The sequence below is a fragment of the Astatotilapia calliptera genome, chromosome 1 (assembly GCF_964374335.1).
Source record: "Astatotilapia calliptera chromosome 1, fAstCal68.1, whole genome shotgun sequence".
NCBI lineage: Eukaryota > Metazoa > Chordata > Actinopteri > Cichliformes > Cichlidae > Astatotilapia > Astatotilapia calliptera.
In genome coordinates this window covers 21883337-21906514 of record NC_137422.1, presented here as the reverse complement: position 1 = coordinate 21906514, position 23178 = coordinate 21883337, and the positions used below count along the sequence as shown (strand labels likewise).

The 23178-nt window shown below is 39.7% G+C and overlaps 1 long non-coding RNA gene across 1 annotated transcript; it reads left to right on the top strand.

The window, feature by feature from the left end:
• Nucleotides 1-19028: 19028 nt before the first annotated feature.
• LOC145425389 (uncharacterized) lies at nucleotides 19029-19987 on the top strand. The gene is made up of 3 exons (XR_013906068.1): nucleotides 19029-19109; nucleotides 19195-19265; nucleotides 19785-19987. It is a non-coding gene; the product is annotated as an uncharacterized LOC145425389 (long non-coding RNA).
• The last annotated feature ends 3191 nt before the right edge of the window (nucleotides 19988-23178 follow it).

The window sequence follows — 23178 nt, the reverse complement described above, 5'->3', positions numbered from 1 at the left end:
CAGAGGGCAGAACAAATGAGTGAATCTGGATATCCCATCCAATCAGACAACTGATATTTTGAGAAATGTCGAATTAAAAAAAAACAGAAAAAAACCCCACACACATTGTACATATTTCAAGATTGAGCCTCTATAGAGAAAAAAAGTCACATGATGACTTAAAGTATAAAAAAAAAAAAGAAGAAGAAAGGGAGCTTCAGTGTGAATAAAATTTCAAAGTGTCTTCTTCATCTCTGTTCCTAACACAACTCTTTCCCAGGTGAGTTTTATGTTGGACACTTTCCAAATTTTTTGTTTGACTATAGAAATAAAAGGAATTAGAAATGTACTCATCAGAGGAAGAAAATAATATGACTTAGAAATAAAGTTTCATCCATGAAAGCCAAAGAAATGCATAGAGACCACTAGCCATTCAGAAAAAATAAAACATCCACTCAAATGAGGAATTTGTGCTGGATCAATATGTGAAGGCAGGAGAGCCCTCTTAACACTCAAGTGCAAACCTCCATAATACGATAAAAGGTGGGGCCTATTTTGAGGTGAAAAAGGGGTGTTGCCATGGAAATCAGTCATCCAGGACCAGTCATGGGAAAGCCAGTCTATAAGTTCAAATTTTATTTGCCACATGCAGGTTGCCCTGCAGTGAAATAAACCCGCCCCCCGACCTTACACACACAACACAGACATCACATGGGGATACAAGTCAGAGAACGGTTGCATTACAGAAAAACCACTGAAATGTACACTACAATGGGAAAAGTACAAGAGGAAAAAAAGAGACCTCTACTCATGCTGAGCTACAGGTGGACAGCATGAGAACAGGAAACAAAAAAACTCCTCTGCACAGAAAGCACATAAATGTCCACAGTACAACATTATAGAGCACGTGACCAGCAACAAGGTTGGGTAGGGGATAAGGAGTAATCCCAGGCAACACAGCAGCCATCCTGCCACTGCGCCGACTCTCCAGCGCGGGCCCAGACCCGCCTCGTGTTCCCAAAGGAAAGGCAAAAACGAAACTTCAGTAACAAAAACTTTTACATTCACTTTGCCTTCATGGTTTCTTTATGATAGTGGGGTTTTTGTCTCACACCAGAATGTTACATTTGTATGAGATTCCAAAGGATTTCAGCTTTCATCAAGAGTATTTTGGAAGTAAAACCATATGGAGGGTGACTAATGTCTGTGGGTTCACTGACATTTTACTCACATTACTGACACATTTACTGACATTATACTGTTACTAAAAATCTAGTGGTATTCATATTAGTGCTGGAAGGAAGTGCATCAACTTTGGTGGGGACAATAAAGGCTGTAATATCACAGACCGCATAAAGGAAATCATAGCAGGGTTGGTTTTTTTGGGGTTTTTTTTTTCCTTTTTAAATTGCTTGTGTCTTTGTTTTTTTTTTTTTTTAATTGTTAAACTTTGGGTTGGATAAACCAAGAAATAAACCATGTGACTTCATTTTTTGATTAACTGATGAAAAATTGTGGCCCTGATTTGTTATGGGACAGAAAAAACGATGAAATGGTAAGTGGACAGAATGATCAGTTAGCACAGATACAAAGTAACTGTCAGTATGCAGTAAGACACATTTTAGGTTGGCTTTTGAGATGTCAGTGAACATCTTTCACTCATCATACTCACGACCCATTGAACCCCAGAGACCGTCAACATCAACACAACATTAACCCCTTAAACGTATTACTGTTGTTGTGTCCTGAAATCCACACTTCTAGGTATAAGTTAACATGTAGCGCTTGTGCCGATTTGTGCAGTTGTCTTATGGGCCATTATGCTCACTGTGTCGTAGGTGTCGCTTGGCAATTTTGATGTCACGTCATGTGTTGCGCATGTCTTTGGTACACTTCAGCCGGTCATGCACATCTTCGTTTTTGTAACCTTGAACCGTGGACGCTGTAAGTCGGTTGAACATACGAGTGTATGATAGTGTCGGTTTTTATCGCCATTTTAATTATATTCCAGTACAGAAGCTCAGAGACATACAGACATATAAAGGGAGATGTTGGAACAGTTTGAAAACTTGAAAGTTTGAGGAGAACAACACTGCAAAAGAACTTTGCAGAAGAATACTAAAAAAGTCTTGGCCCCCAGGTTTGACTTTTTATTCTCCTATGTAAGAGCTTATGTCACAATATTTTCTAAGTGGTGACACTTGTTGTTCAGGAGAATACTACAGTAGCTTCCTGTGCCTTAACAGCGGGTATAAATGCAAGCGACTGTAAGGCGAGGTTGTGGAGGCAAGCGAAGTGACCATTGCGGCAGACATACTGGGGCCTTTCCCCTGGGAGCTGTGTGGTCATCTGCAACCTTTTATGACCTTTTCAGGTTTAGGCAACACAGGAACAGAAGATGACTGAGGCTCTCCTGGGAGCTGCATTGCCAGTCTCCCTCTGGAATTCCTCTTTTCCCTGGGGAGTTTGGAGGGGGGAAAGCCGGGGTATGTCTAATCTGGTGAAGTGACCTGAACAGCCACTTCCAGTCCTGGCAACAAAGACTTTCAGACACCCAGCCCTGCCAGCTTTTCTAACCTTAACCACTTTTCTCTATTACCTAACTCCATATATTTTTTGAAAGCAATGGACTGACCTGTGTGGCTCCCAGGAGAGCCACACAATTGCCTAAATCTAACCAGGGAATTTTTAAAGGGTTACGAATAGGCATGCTGGACTCCAACTAAAAGTACTTTTGAGCTTGCTCCAACACATCAACAGTCAGACATTTTGTTAGATACTTTCTATACCAATGAGTGACACACAGTTGGGGGTCTCTAACAGTGAAATGTACTGCCCTGTGCGTTAGCGCATCAGTGACCCTCTGCAACAAATAGTGATCAATGGATCCGATTGCAAACCTAATCTTAATAGCCTTTTTTTGTAATTTATGTTAGGGTGAGGTTAACTGCCATTATGCAGAACACATTTTAGCCTGGCTTTTGAGCTGTTAATGAACAGCCTACACTTATCTGCATCATACTTACAACCCATTGCAGCCAAAAGACCTTCAACATCAACACAACAGATAAAGTGATCGTCCATTTCAAAGAATGGAATAAGATCCTTCTCACGATGCTTATAAAAAGGAAATTTGGTTCCTGGATCCAGGAGGTTAATCTCACTGTGCCTAGACTCAAGTAGCTCAGCTGATTCCCTTGGCAGATACAAATCTCATACTAAGTTATTCAGCTCTGGGTGTGTGAATAACAGGGAAACAAATTAGCTACTAGAAGATTGATCTTCAAAGTTCTTATCACTAGAATGTTGTGCATCTGGAGACAACACACCATTACACTCTTCTCTGTCATTAAACAAGCCAGTACAAATGGAAGGTTTCATATGTTCATGTGTTTAGTTTTGTTACGATATCCAGAAAGATTGACTAGATAGAAGTAGCAGTCATCAAAGTGATTCTGTGGCTCCATCCATACTACTGAAAAATCAAAACCCAAGCTTTTTTTTCTTCATGTTAGTCGACGCTCTGAGGTTTTGGACACACACCCGCCAGAATGAATGAGGTGTCCATGGCTTGTCTCAGTCACCCAATTTCATACCAAAATAAGCAAAGCAAATTCTTTGTCTAATCAAGCAAGCTTGCATTTGGAAATTATCTTCCTGATAGTCTCACAGATACTGATACCTGTCACCTGACACTGTTACCTGGTAAAGATGATAAAAGCTTGTGGAAATAATATATATCCAAATGCAGTTTACTGTAAAAAGAAATACTGCAAAGAACTTATGTGGGTAAAATCACTTAGTCATGAGACTGTTTTGACTGGTTTTTGAACAGATAACTATGTGATTCACTGGCTGTTACTGAACATTGAAAGTATTTTAACCATAACAAAGTGTAGTCATCTCTAATCCTTCTGAGCTGAATCTCACCGTGAAATCCAAACATCGCAACCCCCATGCCAGCCACCAAATAACACTGAAGTGGTCCATGGTTGAGTCTTTTTAAGGACTTACAGAGAAACAATGTGCACTATTGCTTCTGCATGTTTTGAATGTTATGCAACTCAAGCCACTGAATTAGATTTTCACCCTGACTTATAAACCTATAAAGAAACAAGGCTTTATTTTGAAGGGTGTTGTGCCGTGTTGCAGTCAACAGCCAACTTTGACACACTGTGTTGTTGCCTCGTCTCTTGTTTCACATTGTAGGGCAACACTGTTTCTTCTTCCTCCTCTTCTTCAGTGAGAAAATCTAAAAAAAGATGAGATGCTCCTTGTCAAACATAAATTTAAAAAAAATAATAATAATACAGCTGTGCAAATGTTCTTAAGGGACTCGGCTCTTCATTTGATTTAGGATTGCTGCTTTTAAAATGAGCCGCTCTTTTCTCATTTTATTCCACATATGTCACCATATACAGTGCCCTGACACTCTACCCTGAAAAAGAGCAGATGGTTGGAGTTAAATAAAGTATAATGTTCCATGTTCACATCACTCTGTCTCAATTATATTAAATTAGAAGCCACCAGAGCTTATCCTCACCGAGCTGTTAAAAATAAGAGCTACCCATAATCCAGTTACATGTGCAATACACTTGTGAATCTGTCGCTTGTGTTGAAAATAGAGTTATTTTGATTTGGCTCTTCTTGAGATTTTTCAAGTAGCAGTTGTCATTTCATTTTGTACAGCTGTGCTGCTTGAGCTATACGACCACCTCCAATTTGTTTCAAAAATCTTGTCAGACGTTCCTAGGATAACTGCTTGTTTTTGTTGTTTGATAAAATCCAAGCAGGTTGTCTTGTCTAAAATCTGCTGCCTTTTTTAGACTGAGTAACATTAAAATGTTGCCTGGAAGTGGTTGCCATAACGCAAAATGTTTTTTCCCCCAGCTAAACAAGAGCATCTGCCAAATCAATTCAATCTAGTGAAATGTAACACTTCGAGAATATCACATTTGCTTAATTTGACCATACAAATCTGGTGGCGTCTAAGGGCCACTAATAAAAGGGACGGGGTGTGAACTCAGTGACTGAAGTGACGCTGTTGCTGGAGACAATAACCATTTGAGGATTTATAGCATGTGATCCTATTACAATGGCACTGGTATTGTTGTTAAGACGTTAGTTAACATCTTTGAGAATGCACAAACCTTCCTAGATTGAGTAACTGCGAGGTATTCTTGTATCTAGGAGCTACTGTAACACTCATGCTGTTGGTATTAATTTCAGACTTGGGTTGAGCTTTTGATGAAAGTTATATTCATAAAGTTTGGCTTGGCCACAAAGAACAAAAACCACAGGTTCTTGCGACAGACAAAGTAAATGATAGTGAGGAAGAGATTAACAACCTTTGTCCTTGTTTATCTGTGAAATTCAAGTACAACATTCAAAAGAAAATCGCTTATATCAATAGAACTATTGAAAGTTGGCTGCAGCTCAGGAGGTTGGTCGTTATATCCCTGCCTGCCCCAGTCTGTCTTTTGGGCAAGGTCCCAATGTGTTAACTGAAGTGTAAATGAGACATGTTGCATAAAGTGATGTATAAGAACCAGTCCATTTTACCATATATTATTTCATTTGAAATCATGAGTATCTCTGGATCCTAATACAAATCAAACATCTAACAGTCTATTCAGTAAAGATTAGCCAGGAAGCTAATAACTTTGAGTACTTAATAATTTATCACAACTTATAATGGTGTATGGGAAATTAACATTACAGGTCAATCAGTTTCCCCACTTGTTAAACTGTGAAGATTTTTTAATCTTTTTGCTGTGCACTACTGCCAGCATGTGGTGAGAAGAGGCGATAGACTCTCTGCTAAAGAAATACACTAAATGGACAAAAGTACTGGGCCACTAATACTTTATACCTACAGGAGTGCAACTCTGAATCCATAGGTAGTAATATGGTCCTGGGCCTACTTTTACGGCTTCCACTTTTCTGAGGAAGCTTTCAGCAAGATTTTGGTCTGTGTCTGTGATTTTGTCTATTCATCCAGGAGAGCATTTTGAGGTGCCTTGTAATCTCTGCTCCAATTCATCCCAACGGTGTTTGATGAGGTTGAGGTCAGGGCTCTGCACAGACCAGTCGGTTTCTTTCACACTAAACTCACCCACCCATGCCTTAATGGACTTTCCTTTGTATACTGAGGCACAGTCGTGCTGGTCTTTTAGTAAACATACACATTAGCTAATTCGGATCCTTGTATTTTGTTTTGTGAGTTAGAATAGCTATTGACAAGTTGTATCCACACAGTGTTTCCCAGATAGTACAGAATCCCATCAAGATCAAGCCTACAGATGTTGTTTCACATCATCTTATCGATGGGAAGTTTGTCTTCAATGAGCAAAGATGACTGAGTATATCTGGTAGCTCTAATGTCACACTACAAACTCACACCTATAAAACTCTCCAGAACCCTACAAGAAACAATTTTGTGTAGATACATACATCATTTTTATCTGTTTAGCCTCCTTCTGTTTTGACTTATCTTCCTAAAAAACTGCTGGGGTTTATTTTATGAACTCTTTTATGAACAGAATGCCACAGGCAAGGTATGCATCTTACCAAAATCCTTATTATTGCACATATCTACAACATAATAGACTGCCCCAACTACATGATCGGCTCTTCCTGTGCATACATTCTGTAGACAAATCTGCTTTGTTGAATTTCTGAAAATAGAATGGAGCAGTGGCTGAAAACGGTGCTGTAGTTCATCTTTATTGCTGATAGTTCATTGGTTATCTGTCCTTGTTCCCCTCTGCTCTAAGTGCTCCAAATGAAAGAAAAGATCAATACAAAGTGCTACAAGTTAAAAATAAAACATGGGCCATTCATCACACCGAGAAGCTACTGGTTGTGTTTTATGAATCACTGGAGCAAAGAGGTGGAGAACATTGTATCTTTCATTGTCTCTACTCTCAATAGTCAGGTGAGTAAAAACGGCTCTTTTCAGCTGATAATTACCAGGCTGTTATAGGAAATTCTCTCTCTGCTTGCAGTTCCTGTGGTTATACTTTATACTGCGTTATTTTATTAGACACAGAAAGACTTATGTTATTTATTATATATTTCTATATACATATGAGTAGGGATGGGTATTGATAAGATTTTCACGATTCCGATTCCATTTTCGATTCGATTCTTTATCGATTCTCTTATCGATTCTTTTTAAAAAAGGAGAACACCAAGTTCGATTAGCTTAGAACTTTGTTTTATATCTTCTCTTTGAACAAGATAGAAATTTACAAGTAACATGGCCTTACAAACCCAGCAGTGAGATCTTAAGAGATCCAGCCTACGGCTCTTCAATGGGGTGTCACAGGGTCCCCAGGAAAAAAAATTGTAAATGTAAAATAATAAAATAAATATTCTTCTGTAGCAATAACAAAGTATAACATAAATTATTCTGTAGCAATTACACAAGAATATCCAGTAATGTCCCTGCCTACAATTAAACACATTCACTTACCGAAAATCGGGGGCATCTGCTGTGGCAGCCTTTTACCACAAACTTAGTCTCTGCTCGGTGACATTCGTCTATCCGGCCTGAAAGGAGACGCTAACGGTAGACTGCAGCGAGAACTGCCAGCATCTGAGCCAGACAGACTCTGTCTCTCTCATCATGGTCACCTAAATGCACAGTAATGGCAGGTTTTGTAATAAGACAGATCGCGCTAACATAATATGCACTGTTAGTTGATTATTTACCTGCCGCATTAAAGGAAGAGGACGTGCAAACGTTCCCGCTGCTGCTGGGTTGAGATTCATGAGTCTGGAGCGGAATTAAAAACACGACATTCATTTAAGGTCATCGCGTGTTTTGTGAGCAAATGCTTTTGCATATTCGCAGTGTTTCCTCCCTTAAATGAAGTATCTACTTTGCAAGTACTGCAAGTTGCCCTGTTGTCATCCGTTCTCATAAAGTATAACCAAACTTTTGAGCGTTTGAGCCGCTTTCGCGCCGTGTTTCCTGCCAGGTAAATGACGCTCCGCAACGTGGTGACGTCATTCGGGGCGACTGGAATCGATAAGGGAATCGTTTGCAAAAATGGCAAACAATTCCAAGGAATTGAAACAGTGGGAACAGGTTCTCAACAAGAACCGGTTTTCGATACCCATCCCTACATATGAGCCACTTTATTAGGGTCACCGCATCAGAATAAGAGTTATCTAAGTGACTACTTCAGAAATGGCTCATCTTCTGGGATTTTCCGAATACAACCATTTCTAGGATTTACAAATACTTGCCCAAAAAAAGAGAAAAAAAAAATCCAGTGAGCAGCAGTTCTCTGATGGTAAACGTCATTGATACCAGACATAGAATGGCCAGCCTGCTTCAAGCTAACAGGAAAGCAACAGTAAATAATAGTCAAATAATCACTCATTAGGTAGGATTTGCAGAAGAGCGTCTATTAATGAGCCACGTGATCATTCAGAGACGCTCTGAGGCTTTATCAGATGGAAGAAAACCAACATCTGTTAGCAGGTGATTTTGACAGCTGCTCATCTGCTGAAGCTGATATCTAAGAATTTGGTCTACACTGACAACATTTGAAAGTGATATTTTCTTTTCTGCTACTCATGACTTTATTTCAACAAATCACATCAATATCAGGAGTAGGGCTGCCACGATTAGTCGACTAGTCACGATTACGTCGACTATCAAAATCGTCGACGACTGATTTAATAGTCGACGTGTCGTTTGAAGCTTTGTAAGATCCTGAAAGACGCAGGAATAAGTAGCAGGATTTAAGAGTGTAATAACAGACTGAAACAGAAGATGGCAGCACTGCATGTACAAGGATGCCAACTGCCGTTAAACCCCGAAGAAGAAGAAGCTGTGTCCCAGAATTCATAGCGCGGCCCAGCTCAGTTTCCAACAATGGTGGCAGCTAGTTGGTTTTACTCTTATTATTCTTTCTGGGTCACAAAATAAATGTTTAACATATTTTCAGGCGAGAATGTAGCTGTGTAAACCTCAAATATCTGCTCAGTTTATCAAGACACCACATATTTTCAAAAGTGCTCCGACGTTTTCAGAGACGTCTGTTACCCACTAGCTCGATAGCTAGCCGGAGGCTAGGCTAGGCTAACTAGAGCCGTGAGAACACCGGACTCCTGGCAAATCGTTTTCAAACCGACCGCCGTCTTTCGCTACTCAGGTTAAATATATATATAAGTCACTTAGATAACTTCAAAATGTTATTGTTTGGCTTTTTTTAGTATTTTATTTGTTCCTGAGTAAATCGGTTTGGCTGAGATTAAAGTTTTTACACAGCTGAATAAACGTCAAGCAGACAGCTGATTATCAGAAGTGTGAGATGCTCAAGAATTTACTCCGGTGTCCTGTTATATTTTAGATAGCAAGGAGTTTATTAAACCACAACAATCTGCAGATTTCATTAAAATTTAATAAACTATCATCTTGTCTTTATTTTTAGTTAGCACATACCTTATTAAAGCTGTAAGCTAATGATAGTTATATAAGAGCAGATGCTGCTGGTGCAATAAGCTGTATGTCCAATGGATGATGATCTGATTAGTCGACTAATCGCAAAAATAATCGGTGACTAGTCGACTATCAAAATAATCGTTTGTGGCAGCCCTAATCAGGAGACATGCGTCTGTCTTAAAAGGAACCCCAGCTATTAAGACATGTTTGCGCTAAAATATGTACTGTGCTTTCAATAATATATATGTGTGGTATTAAAATACGCCAAATGTTTTCCTTTTAAGCACATTTTATATAAAACCGATTTACCATTAGGTCGCCATTGTTATTTACTTTTAAATGCACTCTGGGTAGTGACGTCATACGGTTGCGCCGCATGGAGTTCACAGTTAGCAGCGCACTGGAAATGGCTTCTGTTCAACTTTTCCAGTTTGAACCAGAGCAAACCGAGAGAGAGGATGAAAATAGTCAACCAGTACTTAGTTTACATGAAGATGAAAACAATCCGTCACACGAGGACATGAGAATGAGGGAAAACTACTGGTGTCTATGCGGCTACTGGTTGCCAATGGCATGAGAGCGTTTGTTGTTCTAATTTGCTATGACCTCAGAGCGCGTCGCAAATAAAACTAATAGGCTATAAAGAGTAATATGAACTTATTTAGAACTTACCTGAATGAAAATGTACGGAGCACACCAACAGATATCTGGGGATGGTAGAAAACTGGATATCAGCTCGTCTCACAGCTGCTATCCAATCTAGACGCCTTCTTTTGGTAACATCCGATACATGAGCTCGCTCACGTTGCTTCCAGGAAGGGAACGAATAAAAAGAGAGCCCATTTTCCAGCTTATTCCCTTCCCGGTTGTGCTATCTAACATTACAACCGTTGGTGGGGGCCGAGCAAGATGGCGACGTGAAGAGGAGTGTTTTTTCGAGCTCTCAGCACTAGGGGCGGGTTTTTATAATCGATTCATCGATTAAAATCGATTCTGGCTTGGATAACGTAAAATCGATTCATTAAAATCCTGAATCGATTTTTTAATATAAATTTATTTTGTCCAAAATGCCAGAATCTCTGGTGACATCTCACAAAATTTCAAGAACCACCAAACAGTTAAGACAGTAAATGAGAGCAGGAACACGGATTCTGCACATAGACTTAAACACACAGCGCAACCCGCGGATCAGAATCAGTTAGATGTCGCCTTTCTCACAGTCGGGGCTGAAAGCCGACAGCTCGCTGATTCTGATCTGTCGGCGGGTCCGCGTTTTGTGTTCACGCCCTTTATGCGCCGATTCTAAAGCTGTTAGTTTGATCTCTCTCCAAACAATATTGACCAAACCAGCAGCAAAAGAAGATCCAAACGCTTCACATAAAATCGTCATGAATTTACTCTGACTTTTACTGTTTTGCTTCCACCGCGATGCACAGCTCTCTCTCTCTCTCTCTCCCCCTCTCTCTCTCTCTCTGTACTTCAAGAACAGTTTCCCTTTCGTCATTATTCGCTTGCTTGTTACGCACAAGTCTACTGTTGTTTACAGCGCTGTCGGCCGCTGTTTTTTTCCCTTTTACATTCTTCCGAAAAGAAAACCTCATTTCTGCTGTTCAATACTGAACAAATTTAAACTTTTTAAAATTATTCAAAATGCAAAATGTTTAACGTGTCTCTAATAAAACTGCTGTAACTTCAGAGGTGATGTTCATATGTTGATTAATGGTTTTCTTTCGTTTTTGATGTACTGCAGAATATTTTTATAAATCCCAGGCCAGGAAAACCTTCATGTTTTTCTGTGTTTTATCTTCAGCTACTTTGACACAAAGGCATCTGCTGTGATGCTTACACCTGTGATAAAGTCTTGCGTGTGTCAGCTTCCTTTTTATTGATACAAAAATATGTAAATGTACTGATCTGAATTATAATATTTCTGACTGTCAAAATTTCCCAGATTTAAATCGAATCGAATTAAATCGAATCGTGGATCGAATCGATTCGGGACCTTGTGAATCGGAATTGAATCGATTCTAGAAATCAGTGACGATACCCAGCCCTACTCAGCACTAGAAAGATATAAAGCATTTTTACAACACCTATTTGACGTCTTTCTAACTTTCAACACTTTTTTGAAGATCAGCGCACTAAACCTGCTAAATCTGAAACCAAATTCTATAACAACAACATGTCGAAATCTGCTCAGAAAAGGCTGAGTAACTCGGACAAACCACATGCAACTAGCATGCTAGCTAGCGACCATAGCTACATGAAAGAAATGGAGTGTCAGCAGATGGTTGAAGAAGAATTTCCACCTCTACCAGTTACGCCTTCCAAGCCTCCAGTGGCTAAAAAAACCAACACTCTGATGGCGACTCCCTGAAAGCTGATGCGGTCAACACTGATTAATCTGATCAACACCAGAAGTGACGCCATTGAAGAAACGGTAGGAACAGTTCGTACAGATTTAAAGGACATAAGTGATAAGATTATGGTCATTGAGAAGAGGGTTGAGAAAAATGAAACGCTTACACAGAAATGTGACGAACGCATCTCTGAAGTTGAACGCTACAACCGCCGTTGGAATCTGAGACTGTATGGGGTACCGGAGTTGGAGAAAGAAGATGTGCGTGCAAAGGCGATTGGGATATGCCAAACGGTTCTGCCTGCGGAAAAGGAAAAGTTTTCAGAGGTCTTAGACATCGCTCATCGAGTGGGGAAACCAAAACAAAATGACCCGAGACCCAGAGGGATCATCATCCGGTTCATCTCAAGGAGAATTTGTGATGCGGTGTGGAAAGCTGCCAAGAACAATACTTTCCTTCAAAATAATCATCTGCGGTTCACTGAAGACCTAACGAGAGAGGAAAAAGAAAACAGACTGAAGCTGTGGCCCATTATAAAGAAAGCACGTGAAGAAGGGAAATCTGCTTACTTTGTTGGAGGTTGCAGCTTTGTAAATGGTGCTGAAATTCACACAAACTCTTCAATATTCCCTGACCCTTAGTTCTTCTCGGGTTTGTTTACAAGGTGTTGATGTGCCTGATATTTATAGATATTAATGTTTGGCTGTCTAAATTGCACTTTGATGTTAGCAAAAAGCAAACTTACTGTTAAATAGGTAAAACTTTTTTGTTACGCTTTTATTAGGCGTCTAAAGTTTTATTTATAAGTATACTCTATACTGTGAACATTTTCATATTCTAGTGCTGATCTCAGTGTTAGGTTAAAAAGTTTAACTTCGATTTACATTTTAATACATATCTTTTCTTTGTCAATTTGTGTTCTTTGTTTTTTGTTTCTATTAATGCTAGGGGTCTTCGTAACAACTTAAAACGTAAAGCCACTTTTCTTTATGCAAAGCAACTTAAATCTGACTTTGTATTTTTACAAGAATCTCACTCTACTATCAATGATGTTAGTTTTTGGCGATCTCAATGGGGAAATTCTATATGGTTATCTCATGGAACTGAGCGACCAGCTGGGGTATCAATCCTAAAAAACAGATATAATGGGGATGTTTTACATACAGAATGTGATTCTGCAGGTCATTACATATGTCAAGTCATAAAATATAATGATTTAGTCTTAATTGTAACTAACATATACGGGTTTAACACGAAGCTAGAAAATGATCATTTATTTTTGGCGATTGAAAAAAAAAATCTAGCTGGTTAAATAAATTTCCAAATGCAAAATTATTACTAGGTGGAGACTTTAACTGTATTATGGATGCTGAATTAGATAAATTTCCTCCAGGACATTCGAACAGAATTAATACCACATTGAAGGCTGTTATGGTACGCCTGAAACTTACAGACATTTGGAGATTCAAATATCCTCAGTCCAAAATGTTTACTTGGTGCAACAATTCTAACTCGAGACATTCAAGGATAGACTTTTGGTTAGTTTCAGAGAGCTTTGACAGCAATAGCATAGATGTAGGTGCTTGGCCTTCTCCAGCAACAGATCATAAAGCCATATATATTAAAATAAATCTAACTTCTCTATCTAATTCTTCTTTTGTTAAATTTACATACTGGAAACTCAACAGCTCATTATTACAAAAAGACGATGTGAAAAAGGAGCTTAAAGAACTGATCTCAAACTTTTGGTCTATAGCTCAAGAAGATTTAAAGTATGGAAATAATTGGGAATTATTAAAATTTGAAATTGGCAAATATTTAAGGAAGGTTGGCAGCCTTAATGCAAAATCCAAAAGATTAGAGGAAGAAAATATAATCTCTCAAATCACAGTTATCTAATAAACAAATTGACACTTTAACTGAAGAGGATAAATTGAACCTTGCTAAATTACAAGATAAATTAGATCGTTTATACACAGACAAAGCAAAAGGAGCTTTTATCAGATCAAGATCTAAATGGCTTGAAGAAGGTGAGCGTAATTCCCATTATTTCTTCAGTTTAGAAAAGAAACACTCAAGCATAAATAATATTAGCAAATTAATGATAAATGGGGTTATAACAGAGGATTACAGATTAATCTCTAAATATTGTAGTCATTTCTATAAGGAACTTTATAGCTCTACATTTTCTCAGGAAGCTGCAAATCATCTCTTAGAATCGCTGAATGTTAAATCTATAAGCCAAGAAGATTCTATATTATGTGATCAACCCATCTCATTAGAAGAAGTCAAAGATGCAGTTGGGCTATTGAAAAATAATAAATCTCCAGGTACGGATGGTCTTACTGCTGAATTATATAAAACTTTTTCTGAAGAGTTGTCTCCCTTTCTTCTTGAGGTATTTGCAGAAAGCATAGGAAACCAACAGCTTCCCACTAAGATGAATCAAGGTTTGACTACGCTGATTCCGGACCGATTGATAATTGGAGACCAATTAGCTTGCTAAATAATGATTATAAAGTATTTGCTCTAATTATAGCTAACAGACTTAAGATGGTTCTTGACTCTGTTATTGATGAAACACAATCTGGCTTTATGCCCAAAAGACACATAACTAACAATATCAGATTGGTTTTAGATATTCTGGATTATTCTGACCTCTTAAATTGCAATGGTTTCATATTATTTTTAGACTTCTACAAGGCCTTCGATACGGTGGAGCATGAATTTATATTATAATTATAATTATATTATATTTATATTAGCTCTGCCCACCCGGGGTAAGTCTTCTAATTTTTAGTGACTTTTATATTGTGGCGGACGCCACTGGATTTTTAATGTTGTGTTTTATTGATTTCTATTGTGTTGTTCCCTTGCAAGGGTTGTTTTAATTCATTTTACATTTTTAACTGTTTAAATATAATAAATTATATTTTAGACATACAGTTTTTAATTCGTGTGCATTCCCTTGGCTGCTCCACTGCTCTGTCCGTTTTGAGGAAGGTTTCCTCCTTTAATAACACTGTGCAAAAATCACCTTCCCTCCGTTACAAATACATATAATATTGGCCATATTATATTTACATTACCACAGTTAGATGGTTTTAGTCTTATGAACAACATTAGCTAATTGTTATTTACTAGCTAATCTTAAAATGACTGTTCAGTACAGAAATGAAGCCCAACAATCATGTTTTACAGTCCTGTGGTCTCAGCCTCAGATACTCAACTAATCAAAGTGATGTCATGACAAAAATGAATGACCAACAAAACATTTCTCCTTCATTTCTGTCAAACAAAGCTATATGTAACATTTCTCGCGGTTAGTATCATGGTTGCTAGGCAACCTGAGCAGCACGACGACGGCTAGACCGTCCCATTTCACAAGCCTCTCACTTCCGCACTTCTCGTACTTATAGTACGCGTAGTGCACGTACTTCAAGCGTGCAGACTCTGAATTGGGACACAGCCATTGATTACAACCGTTTGTTTGGCCTGCTAAAATGGCGCCTCGCCGGCCACGCCCCCTCCCTTGACGTCACGCCGCAGTGCATTGTGGGATCGCAGCGCCATGTCAGTAGGCCAGAAAGCAAAACAAGCACACAGTGTTGGAGTGTTAGATTCGGGACTGCCAGAACCATGCTCAAAATCAGCGCAAAAGACAAAGGGCTGTATCGCGACCGATTGTGCCCAGACGCCAAGAGACGGTACTTTGAAAAAAAAATGCGTGCATCTTTGTTACGGGCGCCAACCACTGTGACCTCGTTGTGTGGACACAGAGAGACCTTGCTGTGATTCGCGTCTTCCCTGCTGTGGATTTCTGGAAACCGCGCTTAAAGCACGCACAAGACTTCTTTCGTAAAGTGTGCCTTCCTGAACTTGTTGGGAAATACTTCTCAAAACAACGTGCTGCTCTAAATAGCCTGTAATGTTTCATGTTGTGGTTAAAGATTGAAGACAGCTGTGTGGTGCGATGTAAATAGTTTGCATTTCATTTTTATGTGATTGCTGTGTACATGTGAATAGATCTATAATAAAGAAAAACAAACAAATATACTATTCTTTTTTGTTTTTTAAAAACAACTTCACACAAAGTACAACTATTTACAATGTATTGTACATCCAAAAAAACAGCTTTAAGAATACTCAATAGGAGCAAGTGTCATTTGGCCCTGGTTTGACAACAACACTGGGGCACATATTAACAAAAACACAGCAAACCTTAACGATCTTATCAAGAAGTGTTGTGCCTTCAGCCTCACATGATAAGAGTAATCGGATTGGCATTGTAGTGTGTAACATTTTGAACTTGTTGCGCAAACCACCTATTACTCGCTCAACATGAATTCTCAGGTGGGCAATTGCTCTCGTTTGTTCAACGTCCCTTGCATCAAGTTGACAGTAGCCTTTTGTGAAAGCTGGAATCTTGACCTCGGCACACATCATTCCTACAGCATCTCTGATGTCAAAGCCTCTGTCAGCCAATACTACGTCCCCTGGTAACAGCTTTTGAAGAATGCCACATCTCTTTGTGATGTGTTTATCTGATGCACGACCCCCCCATCCCCTGGAAATGAAAGAAATAGCTCCATGGGGTGTAATCCTGATGAGGTATTTTATGGTGTGTGTACCCTTGTAATGAGAGTATGTTTGTGCGCGTGCCTTTAAATTAGATGGTCTTTCTGTTCGAATCTCAAAACAGTCAACAATGATGGCTACTCGTTTTCCAAAAGTTTCAGTAAACTGTGGAGGCATTGTCGCCTGCAGACAGTCGGTTTATTTCTGCTCTGCCCTGTTGACGGCACACACAATCCTTCGTCTGCCCTTCAGCTTCCATGACACTGTCACTCCCATCACCACTGTCCACATTTGCAGCTGGTACGTCAACCTCCACTTGTCCAACACAACTGCTGTCCACTGCCTCCATGACATGGTTATTTTGTTGTTGTTCTTCTGTCAGACCTTCATCGAACATCAAGCCTGTAAGATAAAAATAGTGCATAGACATAAGGTTAATGTACACCAATGATCCAATGACAGGTGTGTGATTCATCTTTAAGTTATGTGCGGATTAGTGTTCCATAAGAGCAATTTAGTATGTTTTTAGAGGGGGGGGTGTTAACCTGCAATGAGTGCTCTTTTTCGCTTCTGTTGCATACGCCTTGCGTGCCGGTGTTCTGGGAATTTCTCCTACCCCGTAAACCGTCCTACCCGTTGTTCCTGAGCATGTGCGCGCATGCGCACAACACAAAAAGGGAAGCTAAGCGCATCCGGCTGTGATTTCACGCTACTCCGTTGTCATATTTGCAGGAGAATAGGTAAGTAGTAAGTATTAGTACTTTTTATTGACGTTGATACTTGATTTTTTAAGCCTTTGTGATTGTTTGTCAATATTAAAGTGAAGTCGCTATCTGCTTTCTGCACAAAACTGTCGAATTTGCAGATTTGGTGAAGTCTGCTGTCAAGTTACTGGACACGTGGTATTTGCACAACACTTTTGAGTCCGCAGCTTCGGTGTTTTAAGGCTGTTTCGGTAATGTCGTTATTTAATAAGTTAAATTATTTGCATTGTTAACTGCACATATTGAAGCTCATAAGAAAATGTTTACTGACATTCGTAAATATGGAGAAGTGGGAAGAGATTTACGCGTTCATTTCTGCGGGCTCCTACCCTTCAGGATATGATAAGGCTCAGAGGCAAAACCTCAAAAGATATGCCTCAAAATTCAAACAAAAGGGTCAGTAATTTATTGTTAATACTAACAACTCATATATGTGGTTAAATTAATTTCTAAATATATATTGTTTTACTGCAGATTTAGAACTCTTTGTTGGAACCAGAAGAGTAGTAAAAACCATGGATGATGCCAGGAAGATATTTCATGAGTTTCATTCATCTCCAATTGGAGGACACACTGGCACACACAAAACGCTAAATGCAGTGTGTTCCAGATTTTACTGGTTTGGTATGACAGTTGACATTAAAACATGGGTATGTATTAACTGTTTGTACTGTTGTTAAATAGCGTTTAAAATAAGCAAATTTTTTGATATCAGTTAAAAGAGAAACTGTACACTTGCAAAATAAAAATAAATATGGTTAATTAGTGATATTACAGTAATAACCTGTAGGCCTGGCAGAGATTTGAAGACACGCACACAAACTATTGTTGCTAAATAGTTTGTTCGTTAGAGAATATGTCATTAAGTGTTTTTGTTTTTTGTTTTTTACAAATGAGAATGTTGAACATTTACGTGAACTCCATAAATATTTTTACCTTAAAGATTCAGGAATGGGACCAGTGTCAAAAAGTTGGGAAACCACTGACTGCTGTGCTACCGTTGCAGTGTATTCAGGTAAATATTATGCCCCGTTTACCCATCAAACTATGCTTGTAGCTCATATTCATAAAGGCAGGAGGGTTTGCCAACTAATTTTAACCATCAATGTTAATGTGTACATTATACAAATTGTTATTCAAATTATTAATTTGTCCTTGATAGGTGTCTGAAGTGTGGGAACTTATTGGTATAGATCTTACTGGACCTCTTCCTAAAACTTCAAGCGGCTTCCAGTATATACTTACTGCAACTGACTACTTTTCAAAATGGGTTGAAGCTTTCCCATTAAAAACAAAATCTGCATCTGAGGTAGCCCAGCACTTGTGCTCCATTATATATAGACATGGCTGCCCCAAAAGGATTTTGTCAGATCAAGGCAGAGAGTTTGTGAATGAAGTAAGTGTTAAATAATTTTCAGTTACATTTTTTAACTTTACTTCACTGGGGTCAAAGATTTTTTCTTGTGTGCTTGTATAAGAAGTATAATTCCTTATCTGTTGAAGCTCAACTCTGATCTTTGCAAGTTATTGCAAATTGAAAGAAGTGTCACAGCAGCATACCATCCACAGACCAATGGTCTAGATGAAAAGACCAATGACAACATAAAAAGGTATGCCTAATTTTTATCTAACAGTTTTTAATAACATTACTTATGTTATTCAAACTTAATTGTTACTTAATAATTTATTAATTTCTTTACTTCTAATTAAACTTTCATTACTGTCTTTACATATTTCTATGCCTGCATTTAGAGCCCTCTGAAAACTGGTGAATGACCAGCAGAATAACTGGGATCTGTATCTAGAGCCCACCCTGTTTTCACTTCGGTCAAAAGTACACACCACAACAAAATTCACACCTTTTTTTCTGATGTATGGAAGAGAGGCAGGTTACTAGGGTGCTGTCCACTCCAGAAGCCATTGGGCTGCACCGCACTGAAATTGCTTGCGAACTGCTAGAACATCGAAGTAAGTTGAGTCATGTGCTTTTGTATTGCAATAGCACTTTCAGTTTTGTTTAAAACTGTCAGGTTGAACGTCAGTGTGTTTCTAGGTAATGCTGATGACTACTGTGTCGTTTGTTCCATGCTGGAAGCCGATCCTGACTCCAGTATGATTGAAATGGTAAAACAAATAAACCACAAATGCAATATACAGTGGCTTGCAATAGTATTTGGCCCCCTTGAACTTTTCCACATTTTGTCACATTACAGCCACAAACACAAATCAATTTTAATTGGAATTCCACGTGAAAGACCAATACAAAGTGGTGTACACATGAGAAGTGGAACAACAATCATACATGATTCCAAACAATTTTTACAAATGAATAATTGAAAAGTGGGGTGTGCGTAATTATTCAGCCCCCTGAGTCAATACTTTGTAGAACCACCTTTATCTGCAATTACAGCTGCAAGTCTTTTAGGGTTTGTCTCTACCAGCTAGAGACTGGTAGAGACATTGGTCTTTCACGTGGAATTCCAATAAAATTGATTCATGTTTGTGAATGCAATCTGACAAAATGTGGAAAAGTTCACAGGGGCCGAATACTTTTGCAAGCCACTGTAGTAATTATTTTCTCATCAAATTCATAATGTTGGTTAGCACACTTACACCCCCCCCCCCCCCCTTCTCCCTCTTCAGGTGCAGTGCGAGTTTTGTTCCAGATGGGCACATTTTGGATGTGCTCAATATGAGAGCAGCCTGGTCAAGTACCTGTGCGACAAATGTGCATAATTTGTACACAGTTTCTTTTTCAGTTCTTTCTCCCTGTGTTCTGTTGGATCTATAAATGTCAAATATATGTATCTGTAAATATATTCAGTAAATATATACTGTAACTATAATGGAGTGAATTCATTGTCAAAGTTTATATAGTCAGGTGTTCCAATCACTTCAATGGTGACAGCTGTATAACTTAAGCACCTTGGCATGCAGACTGCTTCTACAAACAAGTGCCAAACCATGCTACTGTTGTTATTATAAACTAGAAGCATAATTCTGTTGGCAAGAATTACGTGCCAAAACATGCTACCTTTGTTAATAAGAGCAAGAAATATAATTATTATAGGGAAGAATTACGTGCCAAAACATGCTACCTTTGTTATTATATATTATTATTGCTTCAGACATTGACCCCCAACACACCTTCCACCTCTCCCCCCTTCACCCTCCCCAATCCAGTCTCAACGACCACCCCCACCCTCCCCAATCCAGACTCAACGACCTCCACCAAACCTCTCACCCCCCTTTCCTCCTCCCTGAAACTCAGAATACACACTGAGGATGTGAGCCGACTATTCCAGAAACAGAAGCCCAGGAAAGCCCCCGGACCAGACGGCGTCTCACCCTCCTGCCTCAAAACCTGTGCTGAACAGCTGGCTCCCATCTTTACTCACATCTTCAACAGATCCCTGGAGCTGTGTGAAGTTCCCTCCTGCTTCAAACACTCCACCATCATCCCTGTTCCCAAGAAACCCACCATCACAGGACTTGAATGACTACAGACCTGTCGCCTTGACGTCTGTGGTCATAAAATCCTTCGAACGACTGGTGTTAGCCCATCTGAAAGACATTACAGGCCACCAGCTGGACCCTCTGCAGTTTGCCTACCGGGCAAACAGGTCGGTGGATGATGCAGTGAACATGGGGCTGCATTACATCCTGCAACACCTTGACCACCCGGGAACTTATGCCAGGGTCCTGTTTGTGGACTTTAGTTCAGCTTTTAACACCATTGTGCCTGAACTTCTTTCCTCCAAACTCTCCCAGCTCAGCGTGTCACCAGCTACCTGTCAGTGGATCACCAGCTTCCTGACAGACAGAAAGCAACAAGTGAGGCTGGGGGAGATCACCTCTGAAACCCGGTCCCTCAGTATTGGTGCCCCTCAAGGATGTGTCCTCTCACCACTACTGTTCTCCCTCTACACTAACGACTGCACCTCCAAGAACTCGGCTGTCAAACTCCTAAAGTTTGCAGATGACACCACTGTCATTGGCCTCATTCAAGATGGTGATGAGTCTGCATACCGGCAGGAAGTTGAGCGGCTGGTAATCTGGTGCAGTCAGCACAATCTGGAGCTGAACACTCTTAAGACTGTAGAGATGACAGTGGACTTCAGGAGACATCCCTCAACTCTGCTCCCCCTCACCATATCAGACAGCCCTGTGTCGACTGTGAAGACCTTCAAGTTCCTGGGTACAACCATCTCCCAGGACCTGAAGTGGGAGACCAACATCAACGCCATCCTCAAAAAGACCCAGCAGAGGATGTACTTCCTGAGACAACTGGGGAAGTACAGTCTTCCACAGGAGCTGCTGATCCAGTTCTACACTGCGGTCATTGAGTCTGTCCTGTGCTCCTCCATCACAGTCTAGTATGGAGCAGCCACTAAACAGGACAGGAGTAGACTGCAGCGGACTGTACGGGCAGCAGAAAGGATCATCGGCACCCCCCTGCCCTCCATCCAGGATCTGTACCTCTCAAGAACCAGGAAATGGGCAGGGAAAATCATCACAGACCCCTCACACCCTGGACACAGACTTTTTGATCTGCTGCCCTCTGGCAGACAGTACAGAAGCCTGCAGACCAGGACCACCCGACACAGGAACAGTTTCTTTTCCCTCGCCATCTCCCTTCTTAACAGTTGACCTGTCACACTGCTCCCACTGCCAGACTGCAGCTGCACCTTATGTACATTTTGTAGTATTCATTCCACCTCATTCATTTCTGTATTTTATGTATATAAGTTTAGATCCGTTATTTATAGTTGGTTTACACAGCTTTGTGTATGTATGTGTAATGTGTATATATAGACGTGTGTGTGTGTGTGTGTGTGTGTGTGTGTGTGTGTGTGTGTGTGTGTGTGTGTGTGTGTGTGTGTGTGTGTGTGAGAGTGATTTACATTGCTGTGCTTGAGAGCCACCATCTACCGGAACCAAATTCCCTGTATGTGTCTGCACATATACTTGGCCAATAAACACGATTCTGATTCTGATAACTAGAAGCATACTCTGACAGGAAGAATTGTGTGCCAAAACATGCTACCTTTGTGAATGTGACCTACAAGCACACTTTAGTGGGTAAAAAGAAGTGTCAAACCGTACTGGCTTTATGAATATCAGCTACAAACATACTCTGATGGGCAAAGTTAAGTGGCAAACCGTCATACCTACTTAAATTTTTGCTGGAATTATTGTTTGGCAGCAGAAATGTGCATAAATTACAGCAGCAGCATCACACATTAGCATGTTTTATCTCATTATCTATGACTGCAGCGCATTGGAAAAACAAACAAACACTAAAAGCCTTTTAATCCGGTTGTTCAGTGATGACGCGACGAATCCTACTTCCGGGTCTAAAGTAGTCTGCGTTTAATATGGCTTTTGTGCTGTTAACATGTTTAATGTTATGTATTTTCTTCTATTTGATCTCAAAAAGCTCCTAAAACAGTCAGTGATCCCTGTTGACCTCCCTCGGCTTTTATTACCGCTAATCATTTATTTAAGCTCAGTTTTTAAAACCTTAGGATGTAACTACAGCCCAGCCCATGCAGCAGTATATGAATGACTAACCTCGTATTGTGGATGGATTATCTCAGTTGTTCAGCTGGCTGAAGTTTGGTCCTTTTACAGCATCCTGCCATTCTTATTTCTGTTAATGAAGAGACAATAATGATTTGGGGCATCAAAACCACTCTGGCAGCCTCTAAGTTAGTTGGTTACTATTCATGTTTCAGTGAAAGCTGAGTCACATCTAGGGTTGCCAACTCCCTGAAAAATAAATAAGGGACACCTCGTGGCCAGGGCCGGGCAACCCAGTTGTCTTCACCCTTCCCAGTGTGGTAGCTCTTTTTTTGTGTGTGAAATTATTTTTTAACCATTTGACTTGAACTTGATTTAAGCAGATGCATATTCTTTGTGATATGACCATATGGGAAACAAATGATCATTTAGCCATTTATTTTTAGCTCATAATGACAACATTAACACAGTAAAACAGGTCTCTTTCTTAAACAGAAGCCTGTCATGCTTAACT